This window comes from Mirounga angustirostris, unplaced genomic scaffold (assembly GCF_029215605.1).
Source record: "Mirounga angustirostris isolate CCGP_5_RB_7025 unplaced genomic scaffold, mMirAng1.0.hap1 SCAF_2, whole genome shotgun sequence".
NCBI lineage: Eukaryota > Metazoa > Chordata > Mammalia > Carnivora > Phocidae > Mirounga > Mirounga angustirostris.
The window spans coordinates 32,930,504-32,945,170 of NW_026991710.1; the positions used below are offsets into that span (position 1 = coordinate 32,930,504).

The following is a 14,667-nucleotide window of genomic DNA, read 5'->3' on the forward strand; positions in this document are numbered from 1 at the left end:
AGGGGGTGGGGGTGGGCAGAAGGAGAGGAAGAGAGAAACTTAAGCACACTCCTTGCTGAGTGTGGAGCCTGACTCATGACCCTGAGATCACCACTAGAGCCAAAACTGAGAGTCCCGTGCTCAACCAAATGCACCACCCAGGTGCCCCTTAATATTTTATTTTATTTTTATTTTTTATTTATTTGACAGAGAGAGAGACAGCGAGAGAGGGAACACAAGCAGAGGGAGTGGGAGAGGGAGAATCAGGCCTCCTGCGGAGCAGGGAGCCCGATGTGGGGCTCGATCCCAGGACCCTGGGATCATGACCTGAGCCAAAGGCAGACGCTTAATCGACTGAGCCACAAAGGTGCCCCTAATATTTTATTGTTAAGTAATCTCTACACCCAACTGGGGCTCAAATTTATACCACCAAGGTCAAGAGTCACATGTTCCACCAACTGAGCCAGCCAGGCACCCCCCAAGTACTTTTTGATAAAAGTTTTAATGGAATGAAATCATTCTTGAATTTTGGAATAAATCCCTTTCGGTCATAGTGAATAGTACTTCAGTTTGTAATGCATGTTAACCAAGATTTTGTTCAGAATTGTGTATCTTTTTAGTGAGACTTGCCTGTATTTGTTCAGAATTGTGCTAGGTAAGTTTGAGGGGAGTCAGAGCCATGTTTGTTTTATAAAATGTGTTTATGATCATTCTATTCATTTAATTGTTTTGAAACCATATGGGATTATTCTTTGTAAATTGGGCTATGTGTTTGAGAACGAAGTATCTTTTTAGAGCAATTGCTAAAAGGCGTATTTTTTGTGAATTTCTTAATGTTCTGTTCATGTTCAAAATTTTTGTCAATTTAGGTGTTTTTAAAAACTGTAATACATTTCTTTTATTATTTATGATCTGTTATAATATGTAGCAAATACAGGGTATGATTTACTTCATTTTTTAGTTTCTTTTTCTCACCTTTATTTTACTTATTCTTTTTTTTTTTTTTTTTAAGATTTTATTTATTTGACAGAGAGAGAGAGAGAACAAGTAGGCAGAGAGGCAGGCAGAGGGAGAGGGAGAAGCAGGCTTCCCACTGAGCAGGGAGCCCGATGCGGGGCTTGATCCCAGGACCCCGGGATCATGACCTGAGCCGAAGGCAGCGGCTTAACCGACTGAGCCACCCAGGTGCTCCTATTTTACTTATTCTTTATCTTATCAGTTGAGCCCATGGCTTTTCAATTTTATTTTGTTTTTCTTCCTTTGGTTTCAGTTCTTTAAGAGTTTTGTTATTTTGTCTTTTTTGCTGTCAGTACTTTTTATCATTTAAAATTCCTTTGAAATTTCTTAGTGATACAGGAATTTGGAAGATCAAAAAGTTGTTTTAAATTAAGGATACAGGGTCTTTGTGAAAAATATACAGAGGGGCACCTGGGAGGCTCAGTTGTTAAGCGTCTGCCTTCGGCTCAGGTCATGATCCCAGGGTCCTGGGATCGAGCCCCACATCGGGCTCCTGGCTCAGCCGGAAGCCTGCTTCTCCCTCTCCCAATCCCCCTGCTTGTATTCCCTCTCTCTGTGTCAAATAAATAAAATCTTTTTTTTTTTTCTTTAAAGATTTTATTTATTTATTTGAGAGAGAGAATGAGATAGAGAGAGCATGAGAGGGGGGAGGGTCCAAGGGAGAAGCAGGCTCCCTGCTGAGCAGGGAGCCCGATGCGGGACTTGATCCCGGGACTCCAGGATCATGACCTGAGCCGAAGGCAGTTGCTCAACCAACTGAGCCACCCAGGCGCCCCAAATAAATAAAATCTTAAAAAAAAAAAATATATATATATACACACACACACACACACACAGTAAAAGTTTTCTTTTTTTTTTTATTTTCTTTTTGATCATTTACTTCAAGGAGAGAGAGAGAGTTGGGGGAGGGGGGAGAGGGAGAGGGAGAGAGAGTCTTAAGCAGACTCGACACTGAGCCCAGAGTCCAACGTGGGTCTTGATCTGACGACCCAGAGTTCATGAGCTGAATCGAAGCCAAGGTCGGATGCTTAACTACGCCACCCAGGTGCCCTAGAGTAAAAGTTTTCAATACTTAGGCACCCTTTCCTTCCTCTCCTCAGTCCTAATCCTCTCTTTCAGAGGGAACTTTCAATAACTTTTTCTTTTTCTTGTTTTTTTTTTTTTTTAAAGATTTTATTTATTTGACAGAGAGAGACACAATGAGAGAGGGAACACAAGCAGGGGGAGTGGGAGATGGAGAAGCAGGCTTCCTGCTGAGCAGGGAGTCCGATGTGGGGCTCAATCCCAGGACCCTGGGATCATGACCTGAGCCGAAGGCAGACGCTTAATGACTGAGCCACGCAGGCGCCCCTTTCAATAACTTTTTCTGTGCATTTATATATTTAGTAAATATAGGAATTTTCAGTTTATGAACTTTCTTAAATAAATACGAACAAGGGTACAACCATACTAAAAGTATTTTAGCTCTGTGTGTGATGATAGTTGTAAAGGAAAGCTTGTGCAGTATCACAAGATTTAAGAACAACTTTTTGACACCCCGTGGTTCCACAGATGCATAGCTTCTCTCATTAGCATCCCTACAAACTACCAAGGTATAGATTACATCTGTTACAATCTATGAACCTACACTGACAATCATCCAAAGTCCATAGTTTACCTTAAGGTTCACCCTTGGTGGTGTTTGTTCTGTGGGCAATGTAATATGTAATGACATGTGTTTGTCATTATAATATCATACAGAGTATTTTTTTAAGTTTATTTTTTAGTAATCTCTATACCGTGTATGGGGCTTGAACTCATGACCCCAAGATCAAAAGTTGCATGCTCTTCCAACTGAGCCAACCAGGCACCTCCCCAGAGTATTTTCATTGCCTTAAAAATCCTCTGTGTCATCCTGTCCATCTCCCTCCCCACTACCACTGCTGTTGACCTTTTTACTGTCTCCATAGTTTTGCTTTTCCAGAATGGCATATAGTCGGAATTGCACAATATGTAGCCTTTTCAAATTGGCTTCTTTCAATTAGCAATAGGCATTTAAGTTTCTTCTGTATCTCTTCATGGCTTGATAGCTATTTTTATTATATATTTGTATATGTAACAAATATATATTTAATATTCCCTTATCTGAATGTATCACAGTTTATTCATCTACTGAAGTACATCTTCGTTGCCTCCAAGTTTTGGCAATCATGAATAAAGCTGCTATAAACATCCATGTACAGGTTTTTGTGTGGACATAAGTTTTCAACTCCTTTGGGTAAATAACAAGGGAGTGTGATTAGTTCTCAAAGAAACCACAGCTGTCTCCAGTGTGGCTGTATAATTTTGTATTCCCACCAGCACTGATTGAGAATTTCTTTTTCAGTTTTGTTTTGTTTTTTTTTAAATTTGACAGAGACACAGCAAGAGAGGGAACACAAGCAGGGGGAGTGGGAGAGGGAGAAGCAGGCTTCCTGCTGAGCAGGGAGCCCAGTGTGGGGCTCGATCCCAGGACCCCGGGATCATGACCCGAGCCAAAGGCAGACTAACGACTGAGCCACCCAGGTGCCCCTGATTGAGAATTTCTGCTGCTCCACATCCTTGCCCGCATTTCATCCAGATTTTGGCTGTTCTTATAGGTGTGCAGTGGTATTTAGTTGTTTTAATTTGCATTTCCTCCATGGCATATGAAGTGGACCGTCTTTTAATATGCTTATTTGCAATCTGTATATCTTGTTTGGTGAGGTGTCTGTTAAGGTCTTAAGTTCATTTTTTGTGTTGTTTTCTTATCGTTGAATTTTATGAATTCTCTGTGTATTTTGGGTAACAGTCCTTTATCAGATATGTCTTTTGCAGATATTTTCTCCCAGTCCCTTTTTCCTTTATTCTCACGACATTGTCTTTTGCAGAGCAGTTTTTTATTTTAATGAAGTCCTACTTATCAGTTATTTCTTTCACAGATTGAACTTTTGGTGTTATATCTAAAAAGTCATAGCCATACCAAGTTTATCTAGATTATCCCCTTTGTTATCTTCTAGGAGTTTTATACTTTTGTATTTTATGTTTAGGTCTCTAATCCATTTTGAGTCAATTTTCATGAAGGGTATTGTGAGTGTGCCTAGATTTTTTTCCCCCATGTATATGTCTAGTTGTTTCAGAAATGTTTGTTGCAAAGATTGTGCTCTGTTGTATTGCCTTTACTCTTTTGTCAAAGATCAGTTGACTGTATTATATTTATGTGGGCCTATTTCTGGGCTGTCTATTCTGTTTCATGGATTATTTGTTCTTTGGCCAGTACCATATTTTGATTACTGTAGCTTTACTCTAAATCTTGAAGCTCGGTAGGGTCACGCCTCCATTTTTTTTTTTTTAAAGATTTTATTTATTTGACAGAGACACAGCGAGAGAGGGAGTAGGAGAGGGAGAAGCTGGTTTACCTCTGAGCAAGGAGCCCGATGCGGGGCTCGATACCAGGACTCTGGGATCATGACCTGAGCTGAAGGCAGACGCTTAACGATTGAGCCACCCAGGCGCCCCATCCTACGTTTTTTTAGTTCTTTGATACCATTCATCAGAGCTTTATAAGTTTTCCTTATATAGTTCTTGCACATATTTTGTTAGATTTATACCTCAGTATTTTGGCTTACTGGTGCTAATGTTAAATGGTATTGTGTTTTTGAATTCAAATTCCAGTTGTCCATTGCTGATATATATATAAAGTGCTTGACTTTAGTGTATTAACCTTGTATCCTGCAACCTTGCTATAATTGCTTATTCTTGGAATTTGTCATTTCTTTTAGATTTTCTGCATAGGTGTCATTTGTGAATAAAGTTTTATTTTTTCCTTCTCAATTTATACGCTTTTTCTTCTTGCAGTAGCTAGAACTAGTATAATGTTAAAAATGAGTGGTAAGAGGGATATCCTTGACTTGTACATGATCCTCCTGAGAAAGCTTTGAGTTTCTCACCATTAAATATGATGTTAGCTGTGTTTTTTTGTAAATATTACTTATCAAGTTGAGAAAGTTCCACTCTATTCCTAGTTTATGGAGTGTTTTTATTGTGAATGGGTTTTGGATTTTGTGAAATGGTTTTTCTGCATCTATTGATATGGTTGGTTTTTCTTTTAGCCTGTTGATGTGATCGGTACATTAATTGATTTTTTAATGTTGAACCAGCATGTATACCCAGGTTAAGTTCCACTTGTCATGGTGTACAATTGACCCTTGAACAACACAGATTTGAATAGCACAGGTCCCCTTATACATTTTTTACAAATACAGTAAAGTAACGTAAATGTATTTTCTCTTCTTTATGATCTTATTGGTATATTCTTTTCTCTAGCTTACTTTGTTGTAAGAATACACTATTAATACATGTAACATACAACATATGTGTTAATTGTTTATGTTATCAGTAAGGCTTCTGGTCAGTAGTAGGCTATTAGTACTTCAGTTTTTGGGGAATCAAAAGTTACATGCAGATTTCCAACTGTACAGGGCATCAGCACCCCTGACCCCCTTGTTGTTCAAGGGTAACTGTATAATTCTTTTCATTCATTGTTGGAGTAAATTTGCTAATATTTTTTCAAGGATTTTTGCATACGTGTTCATGAAAGATAACTTGTCTGTACTTGTCATTTTTCTGCTTTTGGTATTAGGGTAATACTGGCCTCATAGAGTGAGTTAGGAAATACTTCCTGCTTTGCTTCTACCTTACGAAAGAGATTATAAGCGGTAGAGAATTGGGTAATTTCTTCCTTAAATGTTTGGTAGAACATTGACACTATCTGGGGCTGATGCTCTTTGTTTTGTAAAGTTATTGATTCAATTTCCTTAATACATATAATCCTACTCCTATAGTCTATCTTTGTTGAATTTTGGCAGATTGTGTCTTTCAAGGAATCAATTCACTTTATCTAGGTTATCAAATTTTGGGGCGTAGAGTTGTTTGCAATATTACTTTATCCTTTTAATGTCGATGGGATTAGTGGAGATGGGTCTCTCATTTCTGATATTTAGAATTTGTGTCTTTTTTTTCTTAATCTGTCTAGAGTTTATCAATTTACTTGATTGTTTCAAAGAACCAATTTTTGGTTTAGTTGACTTTTCTGTTTATTTCTTGTTTCAATTTCATTGATTTCAGTTTCATTGTTTTCAGTTTCATTGCTTCAACTTTTAAATTACTTTCCTTTTCCTTACTTTGTATATAAGTTCTCTTTCTGATTTCATAGGTGGAATCTTAGATTATTAATTTTGACTTTTTTCTAATATATGCATTCAACATGTATCTCCCTCAAAGCACTATTTTTATCATCTCCTGCAAATTTTGATGTTGTCTTTTTGTTTTCATTTAGTTCAAAATATTTTAAGATTTCCATTAAGATGTATTCTTTGACCTATGTGTTATTTAGAAGTGTGTTGTTTAATCCCCCAAGTGTTTTGAGGTTTTCTAGCTATCTTCCTGTCATTGATTTCTAGTTTATTTTTATTTATTTTTAAAAGATTTTATTTTTAAGTAATTTCTACACCCAGTGTGGGGCTTGAACTCACAAAGCTGAGGTCAAGAGTTGCATGCTCTACCGACTGAGCCAGCCAGGTGCCCCTGAGTTCCAGTGTAATTCCATTGTGGTTTGAAAGTATATGTTGTATGATTCCTGTTCTTTTGAATTTGTGTTTTATGGGCAAGAGTATGGTCTAGTGAATGTTCTATTTGAGCTTGAGAGGAGTGTATATTCTCCTACTGTTGGATGAAGTAGTCTATAGATGTACATTAGATCCAGTTTGGTGTTTGCTGATTAGTCCATCTATGTGTGCTGGATTTGTCAAATAGAGGTATAGTGGTAGAGGGATGTTGAAGTCTGACTGTAGTAGTGGATTCATTTGTTTCTCATAGTTTAATTGTTACTGCCTCATGTATTTTGAAGCTCCGTGGGTTTTTTTTTTTTTTTTTCTTAAGGTTTGTTTATTTTTGAGGGGGGGGACGGAGAGAGAGAATCTTTTTTTTTTTTTTTAAGATTTTATTTGAGAGAGAGCGCACGCACATGTGAGATGGGGAGAGGAAGAAGCAGACTCCCTGCTGAGTGGGGAACACGACATGGGGCTCCCATCCCAGGACCCTGAGATTATGACCTGAGCCAAAGGCAGCCGCTTGACTGACTGAGCCACCCAGACGGCCAGGGTGAGAGAATCTTAAGCAGACTCTCCATTGAGTATGGGGTCTGATGTGGGGTTGATCTCACAACCCCGAGATCATGATCTAAGCCGAAATCAAGAGTTGGATGCTTAACTGACTGAGCCACCCAGGCACCCCTGAAACTCTGTTGTTAAGCACATACGTACTTCAAGGATTTTTTTAAAAAGATTTATTATATTTATTTATTTGAGAACAAGAGAGAGTGGGGGGAGGGGCAGAGGGAGAGAGAGAATCCTCAAAACGGGGGGCTCTATCCTAGGACCCTGAGATTATGACCTGAGCCAAAATCACGAGTCAGATGCTTAGCTTACTGAGCCACCCAGGAACCCCCCTTTTGGCTGTTCCTTTTTTTTTTAAGATTTTATTTATTTGTCAGAGAGAGAGAGCACAAGCAGGGGGAGCAGCAGTCAGAGGAGAAGCTGGCTCCCAGCTGAACAAGGAGCCCGGTGTGGGACTCGATCCCAGGACCCTGAGATCATGACCTGAGCTGAAGGTAGCCACATAACTGACTGAGCCACCCACGCACCCCCCTTTTGGCTGTTCTTGAATAATGCTGCCATGAAATAGGTGTGCAGATTATTTGAGACCCTGCTTTTTGAGCATGTACCTGAAAGTAGAATTGCTTGATCACGTGGTAATTCTGTTTTCAATTTTTTGATGAACAACATACTGTTTTCCATTGTGGTTGCACTGTTTTACATTCCCAACAACAATGCACAAGGTCCCATTTACTCCATATCCATGCCAACACTTGTTATTTTCAGTTGTTTTTTTTTTTTTATACTAGGCATCCCGATAGATCCGTGTATCTCATTGTGGTTTTGATTTGCATTTCCCTAATTATAGTTATGTAATGATGTTGAGCAACTTTTTATGTGCTTGTTGGCTGTTTGTATATCTTGTGGAGAAATGTCTATTTAAGTACTTTACCCCCTCCTTTTTTTGTGTGAGTAAAGTGTTAGAAGTTTATTAAGTGAAGATACAGAAAAAGCTTTCAAGAGTGAGAGGGGTCCCAACAGGGTTGCCCAAGTACTTTACCCATTTTCTAATTGGGTTTGGTTTTTGTTGATTTTTTTTTTTTTTAAGATTTTATTTATTTATCAGAGAGAGAGCACGCACAAGCAGGGGGAGCGGCAGGCAGAGGCAGAGGGAGAAGCAAGCTCCCTGCTGAGTCGGGAGCCCGATAGGAAAAGGGACTTGACCCTGAGCCAAAGGCAGATGCCTAACTGACTGAGCCACTCAGGCGTCCCTGTTTTTTGTTGTTGTTGTTGATTTTAAGAGTTCTTTTATATATCCTGGATATTAATCACTTGTCATTTATATGACTTGTAAATAATTTCTTGTAAAGGTTCCATAGAAGCCTTTTTACTCTGTTGATTATGTTCTTTGATGCACAGGAATTTTTCACTTTGATGTAGTTCCAGTTTATTTTTATTTTTGTTGGTGTCATATCCAGGGAATCATTGCCTAATCTAGTTGTCATGAAGCTTTTATGTTTTCTTAGTTTTATAGTTTTTTCCATCCCCTTTACTGTAAAATGTGTCTTTGTCTTTATATTTAAAGTGAGTTTCTTTTAGATAACATGGTTGGACCTTTTTCTTTATCCACTCCAATAGTATGTCTTTTGTTATATTTAGACTCTTGACATTTAAAATTATTGTTGATATATTGGATTAATAATATAATCCTGGGTGGCTCAGTAAGCTTTTTTTTTTTTTTACTGTATTTTTTTAAGTTTTTTTTTTTTTAAGATTTTATTTATTCATTTGAGAGAGAGAGACAGAGCACAAGCAGGAGGAGAGGGAGAGGGAGAGGGAGAAGCAGACTCCCCATTGAGTTGGGAGCCCAACGTGGGGCTTGATCCCAGGACCTGGAGATCATGACCTAAACCAAAGGCAAACGCTTAACCATCTGAGCCACCCAGGTGCGCCTTTTTTTTACTGTATTTTGTTTGTTGCCCTTGTTCTTTCTCTTTTTTGTCTTACACTCTTTTTCTGCCTTAACTTGTTTTATTGAACATTTTATATGATTCCATTTTTTTCTTCCTTTTAGCATATTATTTGTGCTTTTTCTTTTTCTTTTTTTTTTTTAGTAGTTGCCTTTGAATTTGCCATATATACTTAACAAGTACTCTGTAATAACACTATACTACTTCACAGGTAGTGGGAGTACTTTGTAACAAAATTCACATTTTTCTCCCTCCTGTCTATTGTAACATTTGTCATTAATTTCTTACCCATAAGATATAATCATGAGATACTTTGTTGTTGTTACTGTTTTGAACATACTATTATCTGGTAGATCAGTTAAGAATAAAAAAAAATTAGGGGCGCCTGGGTGACTCAGTCCATTAAGCATCCCACTCTTGATTTTGGCTCAGGTCATGATCTCAGGGTTGTGGGATTGAGCCCCACATCAGGCTCCGTGCTGGGCGTGGAGCCTGCTTGGGACTCTTTCTCCCTCTGCCCTTTTCCCACTCTTTCCCCCCACTTTACTTTCCCCCCCAAAAAGAATAAGAAAGATCAAAGATTTTATTTTACCTTTATTTTTTCTCTAATGCTCTTTCTTTCTTTATGTATATCATTTTCCTACTTCCTGAAGAATTTCTTTTAACACTTGTTACAAGATAGGCCTGCTGACAACAGATGTCTTATTTTTGAGAAGTCTTTAGTTTAATCTTTCCTATCTGAAGGATAATTTTGCTGGATACAGAATTTTAGGTTGGTAGGGCTTTTTGCTTTCAACACTTTGTTTTTATTAATATTATTTTTATAAAGTAGTCTCCACATCCAACATGGGGCTTGGAACCCACAACCCTGAGATTGAATCACATGCTCCACCGACTGAGTCACCCACTCGATCCTGCTTTCAACACTTTAAGTATTACATTCCATTTTCTTGCTTTCATGATTTCTGAGAAGTCCAATGTAATTTTTATCTTTGCTCCTCGATAGGCAAGGTTTATTTTTTCTTCTGATTTCTTTCAAGCTTTTCTCTTTGTGTTTGGTTTTCTTCAGTTTGAATATGATATTCCTAGCTATGGATTTTTTGGGATTGATTCTATTTTATATTCTCTGAATTTCTTGGATCTGTGATTGATTGTCATTTAGGGAAATTCTTAGTCATGATTGGTTCAAATATTTCTTCGTTTCTTTTCTTCTCTTTCTGGTATTCCCATTACTTGTATGTTATACCTTTTGGAGAGTCTATTCTGTCTTTTTCATTTGTTTTTCCTTTGCATTTCAGATTTTGGAGTTTCTGTTGACATTTTTTCTAGCTCACAGATTCATTTTTTGTTTGTGTTCACTTACCAATGAGCCCATCAAAGGCATTTTTCATTTCTGTTAGGTTTTTTTTTTTAATTATTTCTAGCATGTTCTTTTAATTCCTTCTTAGAGTTTCCAACTCTTTGCTAACATTACGCATTTGATTTAGATGTTGTCAACTTTTTCCATAATGACATTTAGCATATTAATAATAGTTTTAAATTTTTAGTCTAATTCTAGCATTTCTGCCTTCCGAGTCTTTTTCTGTGGTTTTGTTTTTTGGTATGTCTTATAATTTTTTTCTTGAAAGCGAAAGCCACACATGATCTACTGGGTAAAAGAAACTGAGGTAAATAGGCCTTTGGTGTGAGACTTTATGTCTATCTGTCCAGGGATACTGTTTGCTGTAGCTGTAGATACCAGAGTCTAAAATCTCCTCTGATGCTCTTGTTTTTGTCTTCCCTGTTGCCTCTGGGGCTCCTTAGAGACATCTTCTTAAGTCAGGTCTGAGACATGCAGTTCTTTGAGTTGTAATCCCCTGTTATTACACAGGAGCCCTATTGATGTAGTGGTTGGGGGAGGGGAAGCAGTCTATAGTCCTGTAATTGGGTCTCAGTCTTTTTTTTAAGATTTATTTGTCAGAGAGAGTGTACAAGCAGGGGGAGCGGCAGGTAGATGGAGAAGCAGGTTCCCTGCTGAGCAAGGAGCCTTTGCGGGACTCAGTCCCAAGACCCTGGGATCATGACCTGAGCCAAAGGCAGGTGCTTAATTGATTGAGCCACCCAGGCATCCCAGTCTTTTAGGGAGTCTACCCCCCCTAGGCTGTGACCTTCAGAAGTGCTTCTCAGTCGTCTTCCCCACCACCACCCCCCCGCCACTTCGATGATACTGGAAGACTGGAAGGGTTTGGTATAGGGTATTTCTCTTCCCTCAGGTTGGTTAGATCTATTTTAAGACCCTAATTGGTTAGGCTCTGGTGAAAGTTTCTCTTGAGGGCAGGCCTTGTTAAGAAAAACAGAATACTCTCGGTTTATTTCAAAATGGCTTCTTTCCCCTTCTCTCTGCCAGGAGCATGAGGGCATTTTCCTCTGATCTTCACTGTGAAAACCTGATAGGGAACCTGGAGGTAAAAACTAAACAAAAATGGGAAGGCCCCTTGAGAGTTTTTCACTCTCAAATTCATCCCCACTGTGCCTCCAGCAGTTTGTCAATTACAGTTTACGTTTTCCTACCTGGGTAATGGTTCATGCTTGTGTGCTTTTGCCCTGATACGTTTGAATCTTATTTTCTGCCCATCATGTCTCTGCGATTTTGGGGGCAGCAGTTTGCCCTGTGGCTTCAATTCTCTGATGGATTTAAGAGGAGTTGTTGATTTTCGGTTTAGCTTTTTTCTTCTGTGGATGGGAGTGATGATTTCTAAGTTTTTACATGTTGGATTGGAAACCAGAAGTATACTCATTTATTTTTGTTTGTAGTATTCTATTAAATTGCACCGTGGGGTGCCTGGGTGGCTCAGTCGGTTAAGCGACTGCCTTCAGCTCAGGTCATGATCCTGGAGTCCCAGGATTGAGTTCTGCATCCGGCTCCTTGCTTGGCGGGGAGTCTGCTTCTCCCTCTGGCCCTCCCCCATCTCATGCTCTCTCTCTCTCTCATTCTCTCTCTCTCTCTCTCTCCCCCAAATAAATAAATAAAATCTTAAAAAATAAATTAATTAAAAATAAATTGCGCCATAATTCTTGTAGACATCCCTCAATTAATGGATACTTAGATTAATGTTTTTCATTTTATTTAATGCATCAATGATTTCCGTTAGGGTTATATATTTTTTCCTACCTGTAATGAAATTATTTGCTTAGGCAATTTCTAGGAGTGGTTATACTGGGTTAAAGAGTGTGACAAATTTGGGGTGCCTAGGTGGCTCAGATGGTCAAGCGTCTGCCTTCAGCTCAGGTCATGATCCCAGGGTCCTGGGATTGAGCCCCGCATTGGGCTCCTGGCTCAGCGAGGAGCCTGCTTCTCCATCTCCCTCTGCCTCTCTCCCTGCTCATGCTTTCTCTCTCTCTCTATCTCTGTGTCTTAAGTGAATAAATAAAATCTTTAAAAAAAAAATGTGACAAATTTTATGGTGTTAATACTTTTTGCTCTATTGCCTTTAAAAGGGGTATCCCATCAACCTTACCAGTATTGGATATTAAGAATTTTACCAGTTTAGAAAATGTAAAATGTAATATAAGACTACTTTGCACGTGGATGTCCAGTTGGTCTAGTGCCGTTTTTTACTCCTTTATCAAAGATAAGTTGACTGTATACATATGGGCCTATTCCTGAGCTCCCTATTCTGTTCCATTGGTCTGTGTGTCTTTTCTCTTACTAATACCATGCTGTTGATTTTAGTAGCTTTATGATAGCCCCGTCAGAAGTGGAAAAAATGGAAAAGGGATGACTTCTAATAATAATTTTCAGACAGCACCATAGTCTCCCATCTATCCCAGATCCATAGGTCTTAGTGTGTGTTTTTAAGATTTTATTTATGTACTTGAGAGGGGCAAAGGGAGAGGGACAGGCAGACTCCCCCGCTGAGTGGGGAGCCCGATGCGGGGCTTGATCCCAGGACCCCAGGATCAAGACCTGAGCCAAAGGCAGATGCTTAACTGACAGAGCCACCCAGGCTCTCCCATAGTTCTTAGTTTTACTACCTTAAGGGAATCATTATTACCAGTTTCTTATGTATGGTCCTGGATATTGTGTGTGTGTGTGTGTGTGTGTACACATTCAGGGCTTTAAATGTGAAGAAAATAACTATTTTGCTTATTTTTTCTTTATGCAGTCTTAAGGGTGATACATGGGAAGTCTAAAGTTTCTTTGAGTAAGTGTAAAATAAAAAGTTCTAGGGGTGCCTGGGTGGCTCAGTTGGTTAAGCATCCACCTCAGGTCATGATTTCAGGGTTGTTAGATTGAGCCCCACATTGGCTTGTGCTGGGTGTGGAGCCTGCTTAAGATTCTTTCTGTCCCTCTGCCCCCCCCCCTTTAAAAAGTCTAAATGACAAAATATTGTGTCATAGTGTAAGTAAAGGTTTGTTTTTTTTTCTTGCATACAAGAGGGCGTCCTGTAATTGATGGTATCTTAGTGAAATTAAATGTGTATGGTTTGGCTCATGGGTCATTTTTGAAACTTGGCTTCACTAATTATTAGCTGTGTGACCTCTTTGTAGCTCAGTTTCTTTATTGGTAGATACATAAGATTGTTAACAGGTCAAATGAGTTATTACATATAAATCAGAATACTACTTAGAAGGTGTTATATAAGTATTAACTTATTTTTAGTCTCTGCCAGCAACATTAGCTACTTTCTTCTTAAAACATTTTTCTTCCTTTGGTGCCAGTGATAACAGACTATCTTGGTTTTTCCTGTCTTGCTCATCATCATATCTTCAGCCCAGATTACTTCTGATTTTTAGACCATGAACCATGTTCTTGGCCCTTTGGATTTTCATATATAGCTCTTCTCAATATGTCCAAATCTGAGTTTTTATTTGCCACTTCCCCAAATTCTGACCTCTCACTTTCTTGTTTCCTTATCTTAGTTTTTTATTGCACTATCATCCACTCAGTAGAAAAGCAAACTATAAGACTGATCCTTGTTCTCTCTTTAAGAGATCATACACTTTTAGTTTATAATAATTTATTCCTAGAAATTTTACCTCATCTCTCTCTCTCTCTTTAAGATTTTTATTTACTTATTTTAGAGGTAGACAGCACACGCATGGGAGGGAGTGCAAGCAGGGGGAGGAGCAAAGGGAGAGGGATACACAGAATCCAAGCTGAGCAGGGAGTCCGATGTGGGGCTTGATCTCATGACCCTGAGATCATGACCTGAGCTGAAATCAGGAGGTGGGTGCTCAACTGACTGAGCCATTCAGGCGCCCCTACCTCTTATCTCTCTTAATTCATTTACTTCTTTTCATCAAAGTGGACTTCCTTCCTTTCTTTCTTAACCCCCCCCCCCCCAAAATGGACTAATTACTCTCACTGGTTCCTAACCTTTCTCTCTGTATCTGCTTTAATCTACCTCCAGGCATTTTTTCCTCCCTATACAGCTGTTTGTTCTTTAAAAGACTCAAATTTGATTGTCAAGTCACAGCTTTAAATGTTTCTCATCGTTCTTCATGACTTTGCATAATCTGGCTCCTGCCTACTTTCCCTGCTTCATTTCAGCTCCTTTATTTTGTGT

At 38.8% G+C, this 14,667-nt stretch overlaps 1 protein-coding gene across 2 annotated transcripts in view; it reads left to right on the top strand.

Annotated features, from left to right (window-relative positions):
* Positions 1–14,667, top strand: part of UBE2K (ubiquitin conjugating enzyme E2 K) — a 72,673-nt gene that overhangs the window by 20,577 nt on the left and 37,429 nt on the right. The gene's annotated exons all lie outside the window — the stretch shown is intronic.